General features: G+C 43.5%; 1 protein-coding gene across 22 annotated transcripts in view; it reads right to left on the bottom strand.

The window, feature by feature from the left end:
• The window catches only part of PTPRF (protein tyrosine phosphatase receptor type F), a 759,513-nt gene extending 751,132 nt beyond the window's left edge, over positions 1-8,381 (bottom strand). For 20 of the 22 annotated variants that reach the window (XR_008305992.1, XM_053244731.1, XM_053244733.1 and 17 more), the window contains exon 1: positions 7,871-8,054. The gene's annotated coding sequence lies outside the window, so the exon portion shown is untranslated. The other 2 variants (XM_053244735.1, XM_053244734.1) reach the window with 2 other exon arrangements.
• Positions 8,382-20,504: the final 12,123 nt, after the last annotated feature.

Here is a 20,504-nt window from a genome sequence, read left to right as displayed (position 1 = left end):
ATAAATTACCATTCAGCACATCCAAATCAGAATTAAACAAGATTCTTAACTAATAATAGCCCAACCTGAAATGCCTCAACCACATCAGAATAGTATTCTGTTTTTTTGTTTTGTGTTTTTTTTAATACAATAGTTCTCCCACTATATTCCTATTTATGCCTACATGTGCTACTTCAGTAAGGGCCAATTCACATAACCACTTTCCTCCAGAAGATGCATTTTGCACATTCCTTTAAAATGTTACATGGATAGTAGTAAAATGAACGGGTTTGATGTGTGCTAAACTGCTTCTCCATCATAGGTTCCACAGTCTTAAAAATCAAGTTTGCCAACTTCCTACAGCTGGGAGGAACTCAGTGCATGTTGAACAACAGAGATAATTACAGCATTCAAAACACTGGGTTTTAAATAATTAAAAATTTGTGAATCCACATCATAAATGGGCAGTCCAGATCCTATAATAAATTAAAAATATATGTAATACTCCCATAAATAATATCAGTTCATGAAATGACACCCCTGAACAAGAGCTGTTAACCCTATTAGCATTTATGGTTATATCAAAAACTTATGTCTTACATATATTCTATCTGCACGAATGTGATGACTAATTATTTCCTCAGATGGGGTTACCAACAGCACAGATACCACTAGCCCTGATAGTACAATATCATAATTCAGGCCCTTATAACTGTGTCATGCTTAAAAAATCAAATAGATTTGTTTTAAGAGATAAAGGGTCTCCATTTGCTTCTGTCTTCTGAGCACTTTAAAATTTGTTATCTATAACACAAAGTCTAGAAGGGGGGGAAAGCAAACTCATTCTCAAGACAGTAGGAAAAACCTGGACACTGCTAAAGATATACTTCATGGCCAGTGCTGGTGGATCACTATAAGAGCATTAAATCTTGTGCAAATTCAACTTCAAGTGTAATGGTTAAACTATTCTGTTACTTCATAAACAGCATGATCCTTTTACGCTGAATTGTAGCAGGGACACTTAATATTTCTCTGTTGCATTAGCATTACACATCAGCATTTTGGCCTGACATCTTCGATAGAGCTTTTTCTTATTATTTTTGCGTTGCATAATGGGAACTAAGTAGTTTAACTCTTAGCCTCTTCTGAAAAGCACTTTAGAAACCATTGTAAAATTGGAATACAAAAAGGTTTGCCCTTCATAGTATAATAACAAGTCCAGAAAACTGCTGCCTAGTGGTATTTAGCTGATCCAACAAATATTTGATGGGTTTGTAAGTTTACAATCCTATTACCATATAAAATACACATCTCAACCTTTTCATATTCACACAAGTCATGTTATACAAGAGTGTCAATTAGAAACTATGCCACTACAAACATATTAATCACATTCTGCTGAAATGGTTTACTAAGCTCTCTGCCTATTAGACTATCTTAGTCTCTGAAGTATCAGTTGCTACTGGGGAACACCTGAATAGATTGACCTCATTGAAAAACTCTTACAGTCACATGAATGCAGTGGCAGACAAAAATGTTCTATATTTCTATCCCACCCTTCCTCCAAGCAGCTCAGGTTGTTTCTCCACTCCCCAAATTTATTTAGTAAATTGATTAAATTTTATCCTCACAAAGAACCCTGTGAGAAGTAGGTTAAGCTGAGAGTGATGGCCAGGATCACCCAGCAAGTTTCATGGCTATGCAGGGATTTGCACCTGGATCTCCCTACTCCTAATTCAACGTTCTAACTACTATACAACACTGGCTCCCGCTAAGTGTTCCCTCTGAGAGCCAGTGTGCTGTAGTGGTTAGAGTGCTGGACTAGGACCAAAGAGACCCGAGTTCAAATCCCCATTCAGCCATGATACTTGCTGGGTGACTCTGGGCCAGTCACTTCTCTCTCAGCCTACCCTACTTCACAGGGTTGTTGTGAGGAGAAATTTAAGTATAGTACACTGCTCTGGTGTCCCACTCTTCCTCTTGCAGGAAGAGTGGGGTATAAATGTAAATCATAACAACAACAACAGGGAATCCCAGATGTTGTTGACTACAACTCCCATAATTCTCAGTCAAAGGCCATCTAGGCTGGGGAAGCTGGAAGTTGTAGTCAACAACATCTGAAATTTCCTGTTAGACGGAATGCTGCTCCCACTATTAAAGAAAAACAGAGAAAAACAGAAGTCTTATTTTTGAAGGCCTAAAGAATAATAAAGTAAGCAATAAAATGCTCCTTATAGAAGTTGCTCTGTAGCTTTTAAAAAAAATTATTCACAAAACTAAAAATGAAACCAAGATGTATAGTGGGATAATGGCCAAAGAACTGCGCTTCCTGACAGTTTGCTATTAGCCAACTACATCATTGCTGTTAGCAGACAAGCATTCAGATTCTTTTAAAAATATATGCACCTTTATTACAAAGAGATTTACACAAGACCTAGAATCCACCAATAATCATCTTCATTAAGCATCTCTTCTCACAACTCAACATTATAAGGACTCAGAGGAAAGCTTTTCTCCCCCACACAAGCTTACATCTTTCCCTTCTTCAGAGATGCAAGCTTAGGCAACTGTCATTGACAGAGGCGTCAATATTGGTCAGACCAGAAGCGAGGGCGGGGGGGGTGGGTATTCTCCAGCCACTGTTAACGAAAAGCATCAATCCAAAAATGTTTCTTTGTTTTCCAAACATTATCAAATTTTTATTTTCACAGCAGAGAGCCCAAGGAAATAAAACTGTTAGTTCTTCTGTTATTTCTGCCAAGAGTCAAACCACTATAATGGGCAGGGAGCATATAAAAAAGGCAAAAAGGGCAGATGGCAATATTTGTAACCATGCAGAATTATAAAAATCTTTTGAGCTAAAGGGATGCATTAGTTCCTCGGCCATAAGCTCTTGCCTATTTCAGAAATGGGACAAATTCCAAAACACGTCACCCTCAAAGTTAGTGGATGAAAAGCATCCCCTAGAAACACAAATCTACTGCAATTGCTTTACTACTAGGGTTGGGCGGGGTGGGGGGGGAGGGTTAAATGGTTTTTTTAAATTAAAAAATTATATTTTTTAATTTAAATCAGATTTTTAAATTTTTAAATTGATTTTTAACAAATTCATAAAGAACCTAAGTCAAAGATATAATAATGAATATTAATCATAACTTAATATAATATATAATTATATTATATGAACAACAGTATATGGGAATGAGAGATAAGAGATCTGCAGTCGTATTCTGCAGGTGGTATACATGCAGCGCGCATCCATGTGCGCGCACATACACACTCAAGTCCTTGCTCCCCCCACCAAAAAAAGTGCAAGGACAAAGAAGGTCAATGACTCAATGGGGGGAGGGGAATGGAGTAGACTTGAGCAAGGAAGAGGAGTCTGGATATAAATGCAAGGGATGAGGAGGAGAGCAGAATAGAAAGTGAAAACAAAAGTGAACAGTAGTTCATGTAGTCCTGAGGAAACTTTTTCTGAGTGTATCCTCCACTGTAGAAGGGAAACACCAATCATGGCAGCAGGCCATAAAAGATACCCCATTTGGGAATAATCATCACTCACCAACCGCTAGGGATCTGTTCTGGCAAAGCCTCACCGCTAGCAAATTCGCAGTTGGTGAGGCATTAAAGTCTATGGGAAACGGGGGTTGGGGAACCACAAGCGCAACAAGACCAAAGAATAAAGGAAAAAATACCTCCCAAATGCTAAAAATTCACCCCAAAATATCCTGTAATATCGCCAAGAGTCACCAAGAAGAATGAGGAGATCAAACCTCTGGAAATATTTTGAACTCCCCCCACCCCAACAAATCACTCAAAGGCATTCTAAATTGGCAAGGAACAGCAAGGTCAGCAAGGGTCACCAAGTGGAATGAGCAGATTGACCCTCTGAACTCCCCGAAATTGCTGAACCCGCCCCCCCAATCACTAAAAAACATTGCCAACCACAGACACGGGTTGCTGTTAGCAAGACCTGTCACAATTTCCTATTTGCATGTACTCAAAACCGCGGTTGGTATAACGGTGGTTGGTGAAGGATGACTGTATTTTAATGACGTTCCTGTAGGGCTCTGTGGTCTCCAAGAGTCGACACTGACTTGATGGCGCACACACTTTAACTTTACCTGTATATGTAAGAAAGGCATGTGTGCAAAATGCAAACAATGCAATGACGAAACACAAGGCCTGATTGCCCAAATGAAACAGCATTATGAGAAGAGTATACCTTCTAAAAATGAAACCTACATCTCTCTCTAAATATGCATTAAGGTTATATTAGACAACAAAATAGACTCTTCCTGACTAGTAATTTAAATTGTGATTTAAATCATTAAAATTGAGTCCTTCTGTGAAGCGATTTAAATCGTGATTCAAATCAACCCTGTTTCCTACTACCAATTTTGATCACAAAGTTGGCTGTTGTGATTACAGGCTACATTTATTTCTTATTTACAAGGCTGAATTTGATTATCATACTCCTGAATGTAAGCAATCTCTCAGAACCATAGCAAAAACAATAGTACCATGCCAAAGTAATAAACCAAGGATTAAAGTACCCTGACAGCAACATAAAACTGGTCACTGTGAATTAAGAATAGAGATGAGTGCTATATACATGCTTTTAAAAAGCAGTTTTTAAAATGAAGGTATTGTCATCCCAGGCCCACTAGTGACAAGGGGAAGCAGCCTACAGTGTTGAGTCTAAAACTGTCATGTTACATTTCCTTTTTTAAAATAAATAAATAAATAAATATCATGAGAACAGAAGGATATCAACCAGACACTGCCTCTAACCAAGTCTCACAGAAATTAACTTGGGTTGCATACAAGAACACCTGTGTTCCTGCAATCTTACTCCTTTGAATGAGGCTCTAGGAGACATTCCTGGTGGATTATGCCCCATTTGCTCATTCTCCATACTGATGTTCATTCAGACTTAATCAGTTAATCAGACACTTGCCTGTTCACCTGTGGTGAACAAACAGTGCCTCCAGGAAACTAGACAAGCCATTTAAAGTGACGTAAGACACAAAGACAGCCCTGGGCAACATAATGCAGCTATGGTTAGCACAGGGCTATATTACAGAGGCTGTGAATAAGGGTCTTTATCTCCCTCCCAGATATGGGGAGTGAGCAGCAGTATTAGCACAATGCCATGGAAACATAGTGCATTAATACCAGCTTCTTGTTCCAGTTCCCTCTCTGTCTTCTGGAGTGTGACAGGACAGCATGAGGGTGGTGGTGAAGTGGGAAGAGAAGACAAGATCAGATGACTGGAACATAGGGTACTGCCCATTAACTTTTTAGCTACAAGGTTGAGTTCTGTATTCACAACTTTCAACATTCCACAAACATTAAGCTAAATTCTCAACCCTGATTACACAGCTATTCCTGCAACAAATCACTCCATATTAGTTCAATTCTTACTCATCAAGTAGCCATTTTGATAGTCAGTGCAACTAAAATTAATTACATCTGATAGCTAAAAGTAGTATATTTCTTCATTACTCTTTGAAACAATTGTCATAGTCCATACACACACACACACACGTTACCTACATGAATACATTCTTCTTAACAGCGAAAACTCTTTAAGGGTTTAAATTCATGATGAATATTTAAGCTATAGCTGAAAGAGCTGAAACTGCTTTAAAGAAACAAAAGATACCAGAAACAACCAAGAGTTGCATGCATTTATTTCTCTCTGTCCCATTCATATTTCCACCAACTGCATTACCTTCCACAATACATGAACTTAAATTCATTATAGCAAGTCCATAGTTCAGGTTTTTGCACAGCCATGAAAAGCCAGTATGAGAATATATATTTTTAAATGGCAAGTGCAACACTGAAAATGTTACTCTCATTCCTCATATTCAGAAGCGGTCTTGGGATTTCATACAATCTGCCAGTCATTGCTTCGCTTAAAAAGAAACCAACAGGTTGAGTGGGAGCTGGCTGACACAGTGCTTACACTATTTGCATTTTAAAAGGGCCCTTTTCTTCTCATCTAAAGTACTCCTGCCAGTCCAACAGGGGGCAAAAGTTTAAATCTTGCATACAAGAATATAAGTGCACCTCTGAGAATGAATGGCAACAAGAAAACAGAAATGGGATTTATAGTAATGGGGTATTCTCCCATATTTCCCATCAGAGAGGAAATATTTCCACTATTTCTTCCTCACCATAGCTTTGAGCGATACCAAAGTTAGTTTGGTCTTCAGAACCTAACATATTGACCTATAGAGGAACTTTGTTACTTCAGTATTTAGTGGTTATTGCCAGCTAGTAATTAACACATCATTTAAATGAAGAAAAAAATAAACCATGTCTCCTTGTTTTTGTGCACAAATAACAGAAACCCCTAAAGAAATAAAATATGTTCTAGAAGACACAAAGCTAAACATCATTTTCATGCATCTCTTCAACTGTCAAGAGCAAAAATGTGTTTGAGATAGTTTTCTAATTACCACAAATTTAGCTTAGAGCACTAAGCACAGACTTTGAAGCAAGAAGGCACCTTTCTAAAGCTGTCTGGGACTTCAAAACCACAACCAGTCTAACCAAAGCCAGGAAACTCATTGTTTCTCTCTCATTTCTTTCCATCAAACCGTAGTTAAAAAAGAACAAAGCTGCGGAGATAAAAAGCCCAACACTCTTAGTTGCTATTTGAAAAGACGAAGCAGGCATTCTGAAAGCATCTGGTTTCAGGGCTATTACTAAAGTGGTGTCACTGCCTCTTTTCCAGACTGTACAGTAGACCTGGGAGAAATCCAAAGATTTTATTTCTAAAAACATTTATCTCAGGGTGGAGAAGCAGGCGAGGCAACATTCCTGACTGTAAAAGTCTTAGGTTGTAGGCACCGCAGGTGAAGCCAGGCAGGCTGATCATGCCTATGCTTCACCTTTTCAAAACGCCATTGAGGGGAAATATACACTGAGATTTCTTACAGGCACTGCCGATGACTCCAGTATCTTACGTCTTCCAGTGGGAAAGGTCACCAGGCCACTTTCATTAATACGGAAAACGTATCTCATCTTTACAGGCTAACACGAATATTTGGATACTTGATGCTTTCCTTCTTATTCCTTTCAGATACTAGAGATTTTATTTGCTTTTTTCCTACTCCTTGGCGAACAAACCGGGATAAAGGGTCCCTTTTAATACCAATATTTAAATTATATCAAGTGTCTGCAACCAACGACACCATTCGAATAAAGTAGTTTCATGTTCGCCATCAACATAAATCTTAAGTATAAATCGCGGGGCGGGGGGTGGGGAGATACAACACAAGCTCTATCATGCAACAGTTCCAAACACGTACCAACCAAGTCACCGCGCAATAATTCCAACTAAAACAGCAACCACCAGCCACACACACAAAGCCCAGAGTAGAAAAAGCAGCCTAGAGTCGGTGCAGGTGGGGAGGAGGAGGAGGCGGCATGAGCCTCGGCAGGATATGGAATAAAAAGGAAGAAACCGAGTGAGGATGGCGGCAGTCGCAGGTAAGGAACGGGCGGACTAGATGGCAGTCCAGCCCCCACCTGCACGCAGCAATCAACATACCGCGCGTGGATCGGGTCCCAAAGGCGCTCTCTCCGAGGAGGACGAGTCCCCGCTGCTGGAGAGGAGTAGCAGGTTCCCAGGAGAGCTCAAGGGGCAGAGGGAGCACTCCTGCCCCGGGGGAAGGCGTCAGGCGAACCGCATGCAAAGCCGCGGCGCATTCGGGGCGTCTCGCCTGGAAAGGAGCCTGGGATTCGGTGGGCAACTTAGAAGGTGTTTTCTTCTTGCAGAGGAGGAGGAGGGAAAAGATTCCTTTCCCCTACCTCCACCCCACTCAACAGGCAGCGGGTGCACGGGAAGACCGCGAGACGCCAAGAAACTACTCACCACACGCGCCCTGGGCGCCGCCACCCGCATGCTGCCTTGCTCCGACCCGCCAAACGGCCGCTGGCGTCGGGCTCCGCCACCGTGTCTCTCTCTCCCTCCGCGCGCGCGCACCGGCAGCTCCCGGATCCCCTCCGCTTCCCCCTCTCTCTCTTTCTTTCTCACTCACACACACACACTCTCTCTCTCTCACCGAGTGCGCGGGACCACGCAATCAGCGCGCCCCCGCCCTAGCAGCCGCCAGCACAGCTAACCCGCCTGAACAGGGCCGCGCCGCGCGTGCCCAGCTCCAGCTAGCCAGCCAACCAGCCCGCCCGCAGAGCCCAGGAGCGCCTCGCGCCCGCCTGCCTATCGACCCCTCCCACTCTCGCGCACCACTCACACAGCCCCGGTGAAGACTGAGCTGCTGCGCTGCTTTCTCTTCAGGAGCTTCTCCCTCCTCCCCTCGGTCACTCTGCGTTCTTCACAGACCTCTTCGCGCACCCCGGGAAAACCGCTCTATTCACCGCTCCGCGTAGGTTTTCTGCGATACGGAGCGAGTTATGTGCCCCAATAGTCCGCCTCGGTATGCGGCTGTCGCCGCCACACCAGACTCTCTTTTTCTGCGGGCATCGCCGAATGCTTAACCGCCAAGGGTCGTGCCCCTAGGATTTTCCCCACAGGCTACAATCCTGTGCGCACTTTACTTAGGAGGAAGTCCTATTGAAATACGTGGGATTTAGTTCTGAGGAAGCCTACTTAGGGCAAGAATATCTGCCTCCTCGTGCGTTGAGACACGCGCGCCCTAGGATGCACTTTGCACAGCTCCCCTCCATTTCTCCTCTTCGCTTTCGCACAAAACCATCCTCATTATATCCTCTCAGTTCTTCCGCATTTCTATTCCAGCGCGGTGTGAGTCTCTCTCCCTTACCTTTCCTCCATTTCACGCCCCCCATGTCTTTCACAAAATCCTTCCTGTTTTCAGCCTCCACCCCTTGTGTCTTCCCCACCACCACCACCCGTTTCATCAATCATGCTATTTTATTTTACTTCGCACGGTCTCTTCTCTCTCCTGACACTCTTCCTCCACCAGCTAAATGAGGATGAAGGGCGGGGGCAGGGGAGCGGTTATTTACACCAATATTTGCCAAATATCTCGCAGCATTGCCAGAGGATTGGTCAGGGAACCTGCAGTCTTCCCCCCCCCCCCCCCCCGGCTTGCCTTTTGTTTTTTTTCGCTCAGTGGGTCACATACCCCCCCCTCCTCTGAGTCGTGCAGTTTTCGTCAGAATGAGGTGTGAACTGCTTTGGGGCCTCAGGGCTAAAGGTTAGCAAATATGTAAAAGGCACCAGCCAGACACACCCAGCACCACCTTCTGTTGAGCTAGACTCAGCAACTCCTCCTCCACAAGAAAGACTAGAGGTGGGGCTGTTTTCTTACTGGTTGTTGCCTTGAACTCTGGGCCCTGCTGCCTGCAGAACCCTCTGGACCCAGCAGAGACAGGTTACAAAGTAAGCCACCGTCTTCTGTGAGGCTCTTGAGGGGAGTTTCGCTGAAAATGTTCTTACCATATTGTGTTAACTTGCTGCTCTGTGCAGTGCCCTCCCCAGTCTTGCGCTGTACAAATAAATAAAACATCCATCATTAATCAGAGTTGCACTGTTCTACATTTTTAACCAAGTCTGAAAAATCCAGGCTCCTCTTAACTGTGTTACACACGTTTGTGCTTGTTGGGGCATGCCTAGCCTTGGGGCCAAAATATATTGGCAGGCATACACTTGGAGATCCACATCTTAACTGCTGCTGAAATGAAAGAGCTGGAGAGAAGAAAGGAGAGACAGATGGAAACCAGCAAGAAGCAGCATGATTTGAAAAACAACTGAACCCCCCCTCCCAAAGACATTAATTTTCCTATCCTAATTTTTGTCATAGAGAGTGAGGGGGGGATGGGGGATATGGGGGGCCACAGCTCAGTCCTTTTTTCCTCTTTGCCTTCAATTTTGTTTATCAACCAAGTTTATTTTATAGCCTTACTTTATCTTATTTCTGTTCCCCTTCCTAAACCAAGCCGCCATATCCTATTTATGTATTGCATTCATATACTGCTTTTCTGCAAAAGCACCCAAGATGGTTTACAATTATTTAAATACTAAAATATTATAAAAGTTACAAAGGATAAATGCTGAGCTATTGATCGCATCCTATCCTCATTCATTATCTCATTGCAGATTAAAACTGGAATGCTTGTTGTGCAAAAAGTTTTTTGGTAGAGTTATTTTTATGCCTGTTTTTTCAAAATTTATTGTTCAGTGTGATGCATGTCAAGCAACAAAACAGTAAATGATCTTTCTTTTCACACTCTCCACACATTAAAACATTATTAATGTAAGAATAGCCCTGCTGGATCAGGCCCAAGACCTACCTAGACCAGCATCCTGTTTCACAAAGTGGGCCACCAGATGCCTCTGGGAAGCCCACAGGCAAGAGCTGAGGGCATATCCTCTCTCCTGCTGTTGCTCCCCTGCAACTCATATTTAGAGGCATCTAGCCTCTTAGGCTGGAAGTGGCCTGTAGCCCTCAGACTAGTAGCCTCTGATAGATCTGTCCTCCTTGTATTTAGCCCTTCTTAAAGCTTTTCAGGCTGGTGGCTGTCACCATATATTGTAGCAGAGAATTCCACAGGTTTATTAGACACCTTGTATTTAATGGCAACTGAGCAAAGAGGCACCTTTTTAAAGTGGTGAGTCTCTTGAGCAGGGGGAGAGCAATTGGCCCTATCCATCTTCAGCACAGCATTCCTCCAGTGGCTGTTGATGGTGCCTATCTTATGTTTCTTTTTTAGATTATGAGCCCTTTGGGGACAGGGAGTCGTTTTATTTATTTAATTATATCTATGTAAACTGCTTTTGGAACTTTTGTTGAAAAGCAGTGTATGCATATTCATCATTCATTTTTCAGATTTGTAGACTGGCCCAAACTTCCGCCCAAACAATTTAAAACAGTCCAGTTTAAAAGCTTGGATGAAAAAATAAGCCATTAGACTTTTTAAAAGTTATTAGAGATGGGGAGGCTCATATCAGCAAGGAATGTATTCCAGAGTCTTGGGCAGGGATGTGCACAAAACCGGGGGTGGAGACACCTTTAAGGGTTGGGGAGAGTGCACCTACCCCCCCACACACACACACACTGCATTTCCCTCACTGGCGTTCTTAAAAAAACAGTCCAGCAGGGCAGTCCAGCATACCTCCCTGCTGCCCCATTCCCTCCTTGGTCTAGAAATGAACAGAAGTATCTCATGCGCACATTGGCGCATGCATATACATGTTGGACGTGCACCCAACGTGTGAGTGAGCATGACATGCACACGCGCCTGACATGCACACACATGCAGGATACTTACAGTCACTTCCGGACCAAGCAGAGAATGGGGCGGTAGGGAGGTACACTGTCACCCCACCGGACCAGCTGTTAAGAGACCGCCAGCAGGGGAAACACGGCAGGAGGGGGTACGTGCACCCTCCCCCTGCCTTTGAACCGGTTGAACTGCCGGCTTTTCAAATCTGTTTGGAGGCCTGTAAAAGGGCCTCCAAACAGGTTCGTGCACATCCCTAGTCTTGGGGTAGCAACAGAGAAGGTGAGCTGGTGGCAACTGCAGATGAACCTCTCCAGATGATCTCAATGGGCAGTGGAGCTCATGACAAAGACGTACCTTAAATACCCAGGGCCCCAGGCCTAAGCTGCTTAGAACTTTATAGGTTATAACCTGCACCTTGTATTTTGCCTGGAAACTTATTGGTAGCCATGGCAGCTCTTTTAGTATAAGAGAAATATGATATCTCTGAGATAACCCAGAGACCAACTTGGCTGCCACATTCCGCACCAACATCAGCTTCTGTACTATGTACAAAGGCAGCTCCACACAGAGCACATTGCAGAGGTTAGCAGCATATTTACCACTGTTCTGAAATCATTTATCTTAATAAAAAGATGCAGTTGGCATAGTAGCCAAAGCCGATAGAAAGCACCTCTAGCCTCCTGGGACACCAAGGAAAGGTTTGCATCCGGAATCACCCCCAGATTGTGTACCTGTTACTTCTGGGGAAATGTGACCCCATCCAGAACCAGCAGATCCAATTTGACTCCCGAGTTCTGACCGTGCACAATAAGTACCTCTGTCTTATCTGGATTCAGTCTCGTTTTGTTATCCCTCATCCAGCCCATCACCACCTCAAGGTAGGCATTTAGGAAAGTTATGCCTTCTCCCGATGATGCTGACATGGAGAAATAGATTTGGATGTTACCAGCATACTGATAATACCCTGCACCAAATCTCCTGATGATCTCTTCTAGTGGTTTCATATAGGTGTTAAAAAGCATTGGAAACAATATGGAGCCCTGGGGACACTATATAGAAGTTCAGGTCTTGAAAAACAACTTTCTTCAAGGGATACCATCTGGAACCTGCCCGAGAGGTAGAAGCAGACTACTGCAAAGCAGTACCTCCCACCCAACCCCTTCAGACACTCCAGGATTATACTATGGAGTATCAAATGCCACCAGGAATTATGTGTCATGTGAAAAAGTACTTCCTTTTGTTGGTCCCACATTTCTTGGCCATCAGTTTCATGGGATGGCCTCTGGTTCTGATGTTATGCAAGAGGGAGAAAAATTATCTCTCTCCACCCTCTCCACACCATGCATAATTTTATAGACCTCTATCATGTTGCCCCTCAGTCTTTTTTCTGAACTAAAAAGCCCCAGGTGTTGTAGCCTTACTTCATAAGGAAGGTGCTCAAGGCCCCTCATCATCTTGGTTGCCCTCTTCTGCACCTTCTCAAGTTCTATATTTTTGAGGTATGGTGATCAGAACTGTATACAGTTGGGGTGTGTGAAACTGGTTCACATTGAACCCAGTTCTAACTTGAATCAGCCCGGCCCCCCCCCCAAAGGGTGTTCGAGCCGAACCGAGCCCAGTTCAGATTGAACCAGTTTGGGATGCCTATAAAAGGGAATCCAGTAAGAAGGAGGCCCCAGCTGGCCTGTGCTGATGGACTAGGGGAACCACTGCCAGCCCGCCACCATGGATCCACCACCGCAGGTAAGGTAACCTCTTGTCCACCCCCCGCACGTCCCTTTTAGCCCCATTGCACTTCCTAGGGATTCCTGAAGCTTGTATAGGGGAATCCTTACTCGATTCCCCTTTACAGGCATCCTGAACCAGGCTGAACCAATTTGAACAAGTTCAAGCACATGGACCAAACCACCCCAGGCTGAACCAGTTCGATCCAGTTTGAGCACACAAACCAAACCGCCCTACCGGTTCAAATGAACCAGTTCACAGAACAGTGGTTCAGTTCAAATTCAGTTCAAATCTGAACCAAACCACTCAGAGCGGTTCCATGCACACCCCAGTACACAGTATTCCGAATGTGGTCGCACCATAGATTTCTATAATGGCATTATGATATTAGCAGTTTTATTTTCAATCCCCGTCCTAATGATTCCAATTATGGCATTGGCCATTTTCACATCTGCTGCACACTGTGTGGACACTTTCCATGAACTGTCCACCACAAACCCAAGATCTCTCTCCTGGTCAGTCACTGACAACTCAGACCCCATTGAAGTATATGGGAAGCTGGGTTTTTTTTGCCCCAATATGCATCACTTTACACTTGCTAACATTGAACCGCATTTGCCATTTTGTTGCCCACTCACCAGTTTGGAGATATCCTTTTGGAGCTACTCAGTCTCTTTTGGATTTCACTGCCCTAAATAGTTTGGTGTCATCTGCAAATTTGGCCACCTCACTGCTTACCCCAACTTCTAGATCATTTATGAATAAATTAAAAGGCACTGGTCCCAGTCAGTGCTCCCTATAACAGGAAATCCCAGATGTTGCCTACAACTCCCAGCATTCCCAGCCAAAGGCCATTGCAGCTGAGGATCTTGGGAGCTGTAGTCAACAACATCTGGGATTTCCTGTTAAAGGGAACACTGGTCCCTGTACAGATCCTTGTGGGACTGCACTTCTTACTTCCCTCCCTTTAGCAAACTGTCCATTTATTCCTACCCTCTGTTTCCTGTCCTTCAATCAGTTACTAATCCATACATGGACCTGTCCCTTTATCCCATGACTACTAAGTTTTCTCAAAAGTCTTTGATGAGGAACTTTGTCAAAAGCTTTTTGAAAGTCCAGGCATACTATGTCAACTGGAACACTTTATCCACACTCCTGTTGACACTCTCAAATAACTCCAAAAGGTTGGTGAGACAAGACTCTCCCTTGCAGAAGCCATGTTGGTTCTCCTTCAGCAGGGCCTGTTCTTCTATATACTTAACAATTTTATCTTTGAGAATGCTTTCCATCAATTTGCCCAGCACAAGATGTTATTTCTTCTCAGCAGTCTTTTCTTGAAGGTTAGGAACTTCTGATACTCCTAGACTATCCTTCTGTGGAACATTTTCCATACCCCATGTATATATTTCTCTGCTATGTGTATTTTCCAACTAAGTGGTTATCTGAACAGCATGGGGTATCCAAGGAGTATCCAAGGTTTGGACATCAACTTTTATGGTGGAATTGTTATATACTGTATTTTTTTAGTTTGCAGAAAGATGCAAGTAGGGTTGGAGCTGATCCTTTAAGTCCTACATACACAAAATGAGTTATAATAGTAACCCTTCTGCCAATATCAGTGGCAATAAAGGACCAGCTTCTTATCGATGCTTGCTTGAGCCCCCACCGAGAAAGCTGAAACTATAGATAGCAAGAGTAGGTGCCTTGGAAGGTGATTATTTGTTATTGCCAGGTCAGCTGTCAAAGACTGGGTATTGTTTCTGTGGTTAAGTGAATTGTAGGGAACAGGGGGAAAGAAAGCTGATATTAAACACACTGTTCATTGAATAACCATCCTGTATACCCCTTAAATATATACAATGTCACAGCCAAACTTCCAAATACATTAGGATGGACCATCAGTCCATCCTAATTAAGTAGCAGGCGAAGCAGCAGGAGTCTGCAGAGTATCCATGGTATTGCTGAGCCCAGTCATTGGAGTGGTGCTGCGTGACAAATCTCAACCTAGGAAGTTTGATTCTCAGCATGTGGGTTGAGCAGCATATTCTAGCTGCAAATCCCACTTTCCAAACATCTTCATGTGAAGATATGCAATGTATCTTCAGCAATCAGTCATAACAGTGGTGCTTTCTCATAGTGTTCCATCAGCAGTAGGTGATAGAAATAAGACATGGCCTTTTTGACACTATCAGGGCAACAAAAACATATCCTCCTCTTCATCCCCGTCTGTGTGAGAGACCAAATTTGTATAGAGCAATCAAGGGCACCAGTGTGCCCATACAGCAAACCATTTCCCCCATGCAATTCCTTGAGCAGTCTTTTTGGCTACACAGTCAACTCCACCTCACCTCACATTTCAGGAATCTGGAATTTAAAACTATCCTCGTTACTCTATGTGGATGAACTACATAGTAACGGTGCCTATGATTATCATTTTTTTCTGAAAGGTGGTTATAATTTAGCTGTATCGTCCTCAGCCTCCACTAAACACTCTAAGGTTGTACACATGAGCAGCCCTACCTGGGATTGGACCCAATCTCAGCACTCTTCACCGGGGTAGCCCAGGTTCTAAACCCAAGCTTATAGTGAGGTAGAAGGACACAAGCACACCCTTCTCCCCCACTTCCTGGTCTTGTGGACATTCGGGCTGCTTGCTCAGCAGCAGAGAAATCTTTTTACTTTACTTTTTACTCCTGGATCAGTGCATAATGGGATGCCTCTCCTCCAGTCCTCTCCAATGCATCGATGTGAATGATTTTATTGTATGGCAGCCATGTTACACTGATATTCCACTAGTGTCTGCTCTGCTGTGGTAAGCATATCAAGTGTGAAGAGGAGATTGCATCCATAAGCATGCAATGGACATATGCTAGAGACATGTGTTCAGCTGTAGTCCTGGTGCATTTGTAATGGTTAAAAAAAACCCAGTTCTTGTACACACGCTTGAGATTTAGATTTCTTTACACTATGAGGCATTTCACACAAGCAGTGTGAAGCCACCAAAAGGAGGTTTGTGGGGAGAGACAGTGGCTTTTCCTAACCCTCCCCGCAGATGATCTCACACCTTTCCCTGGGCGGGTGGATTGGCTGCCCAGACGAGAGGCAGCTCTCCTGCGGGCTTCCCGCAGCTCACCTGGCAGCTCTAGGGGTTGGGCTCAAGGAAGTGCCACCGTGCGGCGCCCCCCCCAGCCCCAATAATGCACGACGCGAGTGCGTGGTGCGTTACTGGGACCCCCGCTCCCCCACCCGCTGTGGCTGCAAAAGGCCGAGGCAGACACACAATCAGTCGGCCCAGTTTTTGTGTGTGCCTGCGCTCCAAATCCAGGTTAAGCGGTGGTCTATTTTAGAGGGCTCGCCTCCGCTAGCAGCCACGCAACTCCCGGTGGTTCTTACGTGCAGCAAAAACCGGACCAGGCTTCCCGAGTCCGGTTTCCGCTGCTCATGAGAATAGCTTCTTTCTATGTCAACCGTGCAACTGTGGCAAACCCTGGAAGAACCCTAGGAATCCACCGACTATATAAAGTAACTCTGAGAAGCAGCTGCTTATATTTGCTATCAATTATGCCTACTCTATGCTTCCTGTTTTTTTAAGTAGCTGCTGATCATTTTCTGTCATATTTTATCTTTTTGAAGCTTTTGATAAGAGATCTTATCAAAGGTTCTTTGAAAATGCAAGTATACTACATCAACTGGATCACCTTTATGTGATTAAATTGTATTTGTTCACAACCAATGGCAATCACAATTCTTTAGCCAAATGCTTATTGGTATTCTAAAATATTCCATCACCATTTGTGGGGCATTACCAACTCTGTTAGTCCAAACGTCCAGTAGTTTTTGGCTTAGTGACATCAGGGTACATGTCCTGGTAACCTTAGAGCACCTTCTAATTATTATTTTCCTTTATAATCCCTGTATGTGAAAATAGGAGTTAAGGCTAATTAATAAGATATATGTGTTTTTCATGCAGTGAGTATGCCAGTTGGGCTGTAATTGCATTCAGCCTCTTGATCTGTGGATTTGTGATATAAACAAACAAACCCCCAAAATAATTTGTCCCACTTTTGCACCCACATCAATCAATACTGACAGAACAAAATTACACCAGTGTACCAATACCCTTCCTGATGTTCAGTAGCAGGAGGCTACTGCTGGCCAAACCTTTACACTGGCAGGATAATGCCAGCACCAGGCAGGGTGAGTGGAATCATATGCTTGCTTAGGGGTTTGTTTCTGCTCCCTGCAATGGCATAGCTGGGGTTGTTTAAAACCCACTGAAGTCAATGGATAGTCCCAGACTACTGCCTCCTCCCTCACCTTGCAATAGGGGATTTGAAGATGCCCTAATCCTGAGTGAGATCCTGGTCCATCTAGCTGGCTGGCAGTGGCTTTTCAGGATTTCAAACTTGAAATTTCTCAGCTGTATCTAGAGAGAAGCCAGAGATTGAACCTCAGTCCCTCTACATGCAAATCATATGCTCTGCTGCTGAGCTAAAGCCCGGTCCATTGTAGCTAACCCAAACATATCATTAGGTCCAGCCAGAGAATTCTGGTCAAGGTGTTTGGCACTTGCTGCACATCATTCTGTCCTCATGCACATAGAACCTGGAGCACACAAGGGGAAGTTGCTGGTGTAGATACACTTGATGGATATACAGACAAGTAGCCAAGGCTCACTACTAAGTGGGAAGGACATGTTACTAATCTCGAGTCTTCTTAGAACTGCTACTATAAGGATAGGCTCCTTGGGTGCCTTAATTGGAATGGCAATCTTTCCTACCTTAGCTATTTGAAGGTTGCCTCTGTTTATATTAGCCAACATGATAGGAAGCTCTGCATCAATGTTAGAGATCCCCCAATGCTGCTACACAACTTGAAAGTCAGCTCCAACAGGGTAGTTTGATGAGGCTGCTATTAAAAGACTTAAAACCACTTTCAGATAATTACAACACTCCTTCCGAGGAGAACTAAATGACTTTCAAGAAGCTATTTTACATTATTCTGCTGCAGTCCTGTTGCACTATGCTATCAGTTTCATGTTGTACAGCAGCCCTGGCAACTCCTAATATAAATGTAGGGCTGCCTGTCATGTTGGTCACTGACTCAAACCTCTTTCTGCAGAAAAACCTGGTATTGTCAGTTGGTGCCTGCCAAATGCACCACAATTGTTTGCATTTGGGACAGGTGCACTGTAGTTTATTTTTGGCCACCTGGTTATACATTTTAAGTGCAGGATGTGTGATATCATGAGTAGTCCACTGTTACTATGCATTGATTGTTACCTTCCTTGCATAGCCAATGCAGGATTGGAACAGTAGTGGAAACCTTGTGTTTGCCAGATAGTGGCATTGTCCATAGGGATGTCATGCTGTATGAATGTTTGTTATGCTGTATGAGTGTTGTTATGCTGGTTCATGTTTAGGCAGCTATTGTGCTGCTGTTAGGCATGTATAAGATCATGACAATGTTATGTTGCATCAGACATGGTGTAGCAGCCACCAGTAAATAAATAAATAAATAAATCTCTAGGCGGTGTTTATTGTCATTATTTATTCAATTTATATGCTGAACATATACTGAGAGAAGCTGAAGAAGATGAGCATGGTTTTAAAGCTGGAGGAAGAAACATCAATAACCTGTGCTACACTGATGACACCACTCTGATAGCTGAGAATGCAGATGATCTACAAACTCTAGTAATGAAAGTCAAGGAGCACAATGAAAAACTGGGACTACAACTAAATGTAAAGAAGACTAAACTAATGACAACGGGTACAGCAACCAGCCTCAGAACTGACAATGAAGACATTGAAGTGGTGGATAGCTTCTGCCTTTTAGGATTGACTGTAAACAGTAAATGATCCCGCAGTCAATAAATATGCTGCAGACTAGCACGATAGGGTTGCAATGAAGGCCTTGGAAAGGATATTTAGATGCCATGATGTGTCTATACCTACAAAGATTAGAATCGTGTGGGCAATGGTTTTCCCCATGGCACTCTATGGATGTGAAAGCTGGACTTCGAAGAAACAAGATAGAAAAAGTATTAACGCTTGACACTTTTGAACTTTGGTGCTGGAGAAGACTTTTGAGAATACCATGGACAGCCAACAAATGGATCATAGAACAGATGAATACAGAATTTTCACTCGAGGCACACATGACCAGGCTCAAACTATCATACTTTGGACACATTATGAGAAAACCCAGCTCCCCTGAGAAGTCCATAATGCTGGGGAAAGTTGAAGGAAAGAGAAGAAGAGGATGACCAGCAGCAAGGTGGATGGACTCAATTATGACAGCAATGAATGTAGTACTGAGAGACCTTAAAGGCCAAGCTGAAGACACATCATCCTGGAGATGATGGTCTATGTGGTTGCTAAGAGTCGATACTGACTTGACGATGTTTAATCAATCAATCAGGTGATGAATTTAAAAGTCAACAGATTAAAATACATGACACAATAAAAATAGCATAAGAGTTATTAAAACAATTAAAATTATTAAAATTAATTCTATTAAAAGTTGGTGAGAACAGTAGAGTCTTGAGGGTCTTCCTGAAAATAAACAGAGAAGGAGATGCTTTTATTTTAGCAGGGAACATATTCCAAACCCCTCAGGCAGCCACACAGAAAGCCCGGTCATGAGTTGCCACCAAATGAGCTGGTGGCAACCATAACCGGACCTATCCAGAAGATTGTAACAGACAGCAGGGTTTATGACAAAGAAGTCACTCTCTTAAGTAGCCTGGATCCAAGCCATTGAGGGCTTTATAGGTAATAACCAGCACTTTACCTGGAAACATATCAGCAGCCAGTGCAGTTCTTTCAAAACCAGCGTTGTATGGTTCCTTCATATTGTCCCAGAGATCAGTCTGGCTGCTGCATTCTGTACCAATCATAGTTTCCAGACTAAATACAAAGGCAGAGTGCATTACATGTAGAGTACATTATAGTAGTCAAGCCTGGAGATTACCAGCATATGTACTACAGTTTTAAGGTCATTTACCTCATTTACCATAGCTGACATATCAGCCGAAGCTGATAAAAAGCGCTCCTTACCACTGCCTCAACCTGAGAAACCAGGGAGAGCTTGGGGTCCAGGAGCTCTCCCAAGCTTCATACCTGATCTTTCATGGGGAGTGTAACCCCATCTAGAAAAGGCAGATCTAAACCATCTCTTGGGTCTCGACTCCCAACAGGCAGTACCTCCATCTTATTTGGATTCAACTTCAGTTTGTTATCCCTCATCCAGCCCATTTCTGCCTCCATTTCTTTTGCAAGGAAGATATGCCATTTCCTGAGGAGGTCGATATGGAGAAGTAGATCTGGGTGTCATCAGCATATTGATAACATCCTGCACCAAACTCCTTATGATTTCTCCCAGTGGTTTAATGTAGATGTTAAAGAGAACTGGAGACAGTATGGAATCTTGTGGAACTCCACACTTTAGTTCTTGCTTAGCAGAACAACAGTCTCCAAGCAACACCATCTGGAATCTACCAGAGAGGTAGGAGCAGAACCACTATAAAACAGTACCACCCAATTCCACCTCCCTCAGGTGGTCCAGAAGGATAC

Source organism: Hemicordylus capensis, chromosome 4 (assembly GCF_027244095.1).
Source record: "Hemicordylus capensis ecotype Gifberg chromosome 4, rHemCap1.1.pri, whole genome shotgun sequence".
Taxonomy (NCBI): domain Eukaryota; kingdom Metazoa; phylum Chordata; class Lepidosauria; order Squamata; family Cordylidae; genus Hemicordylus; species Hemicordylus capensis.
This window is presented reverse-complemented; position numbering and strand designations above follow the sequence as displayed.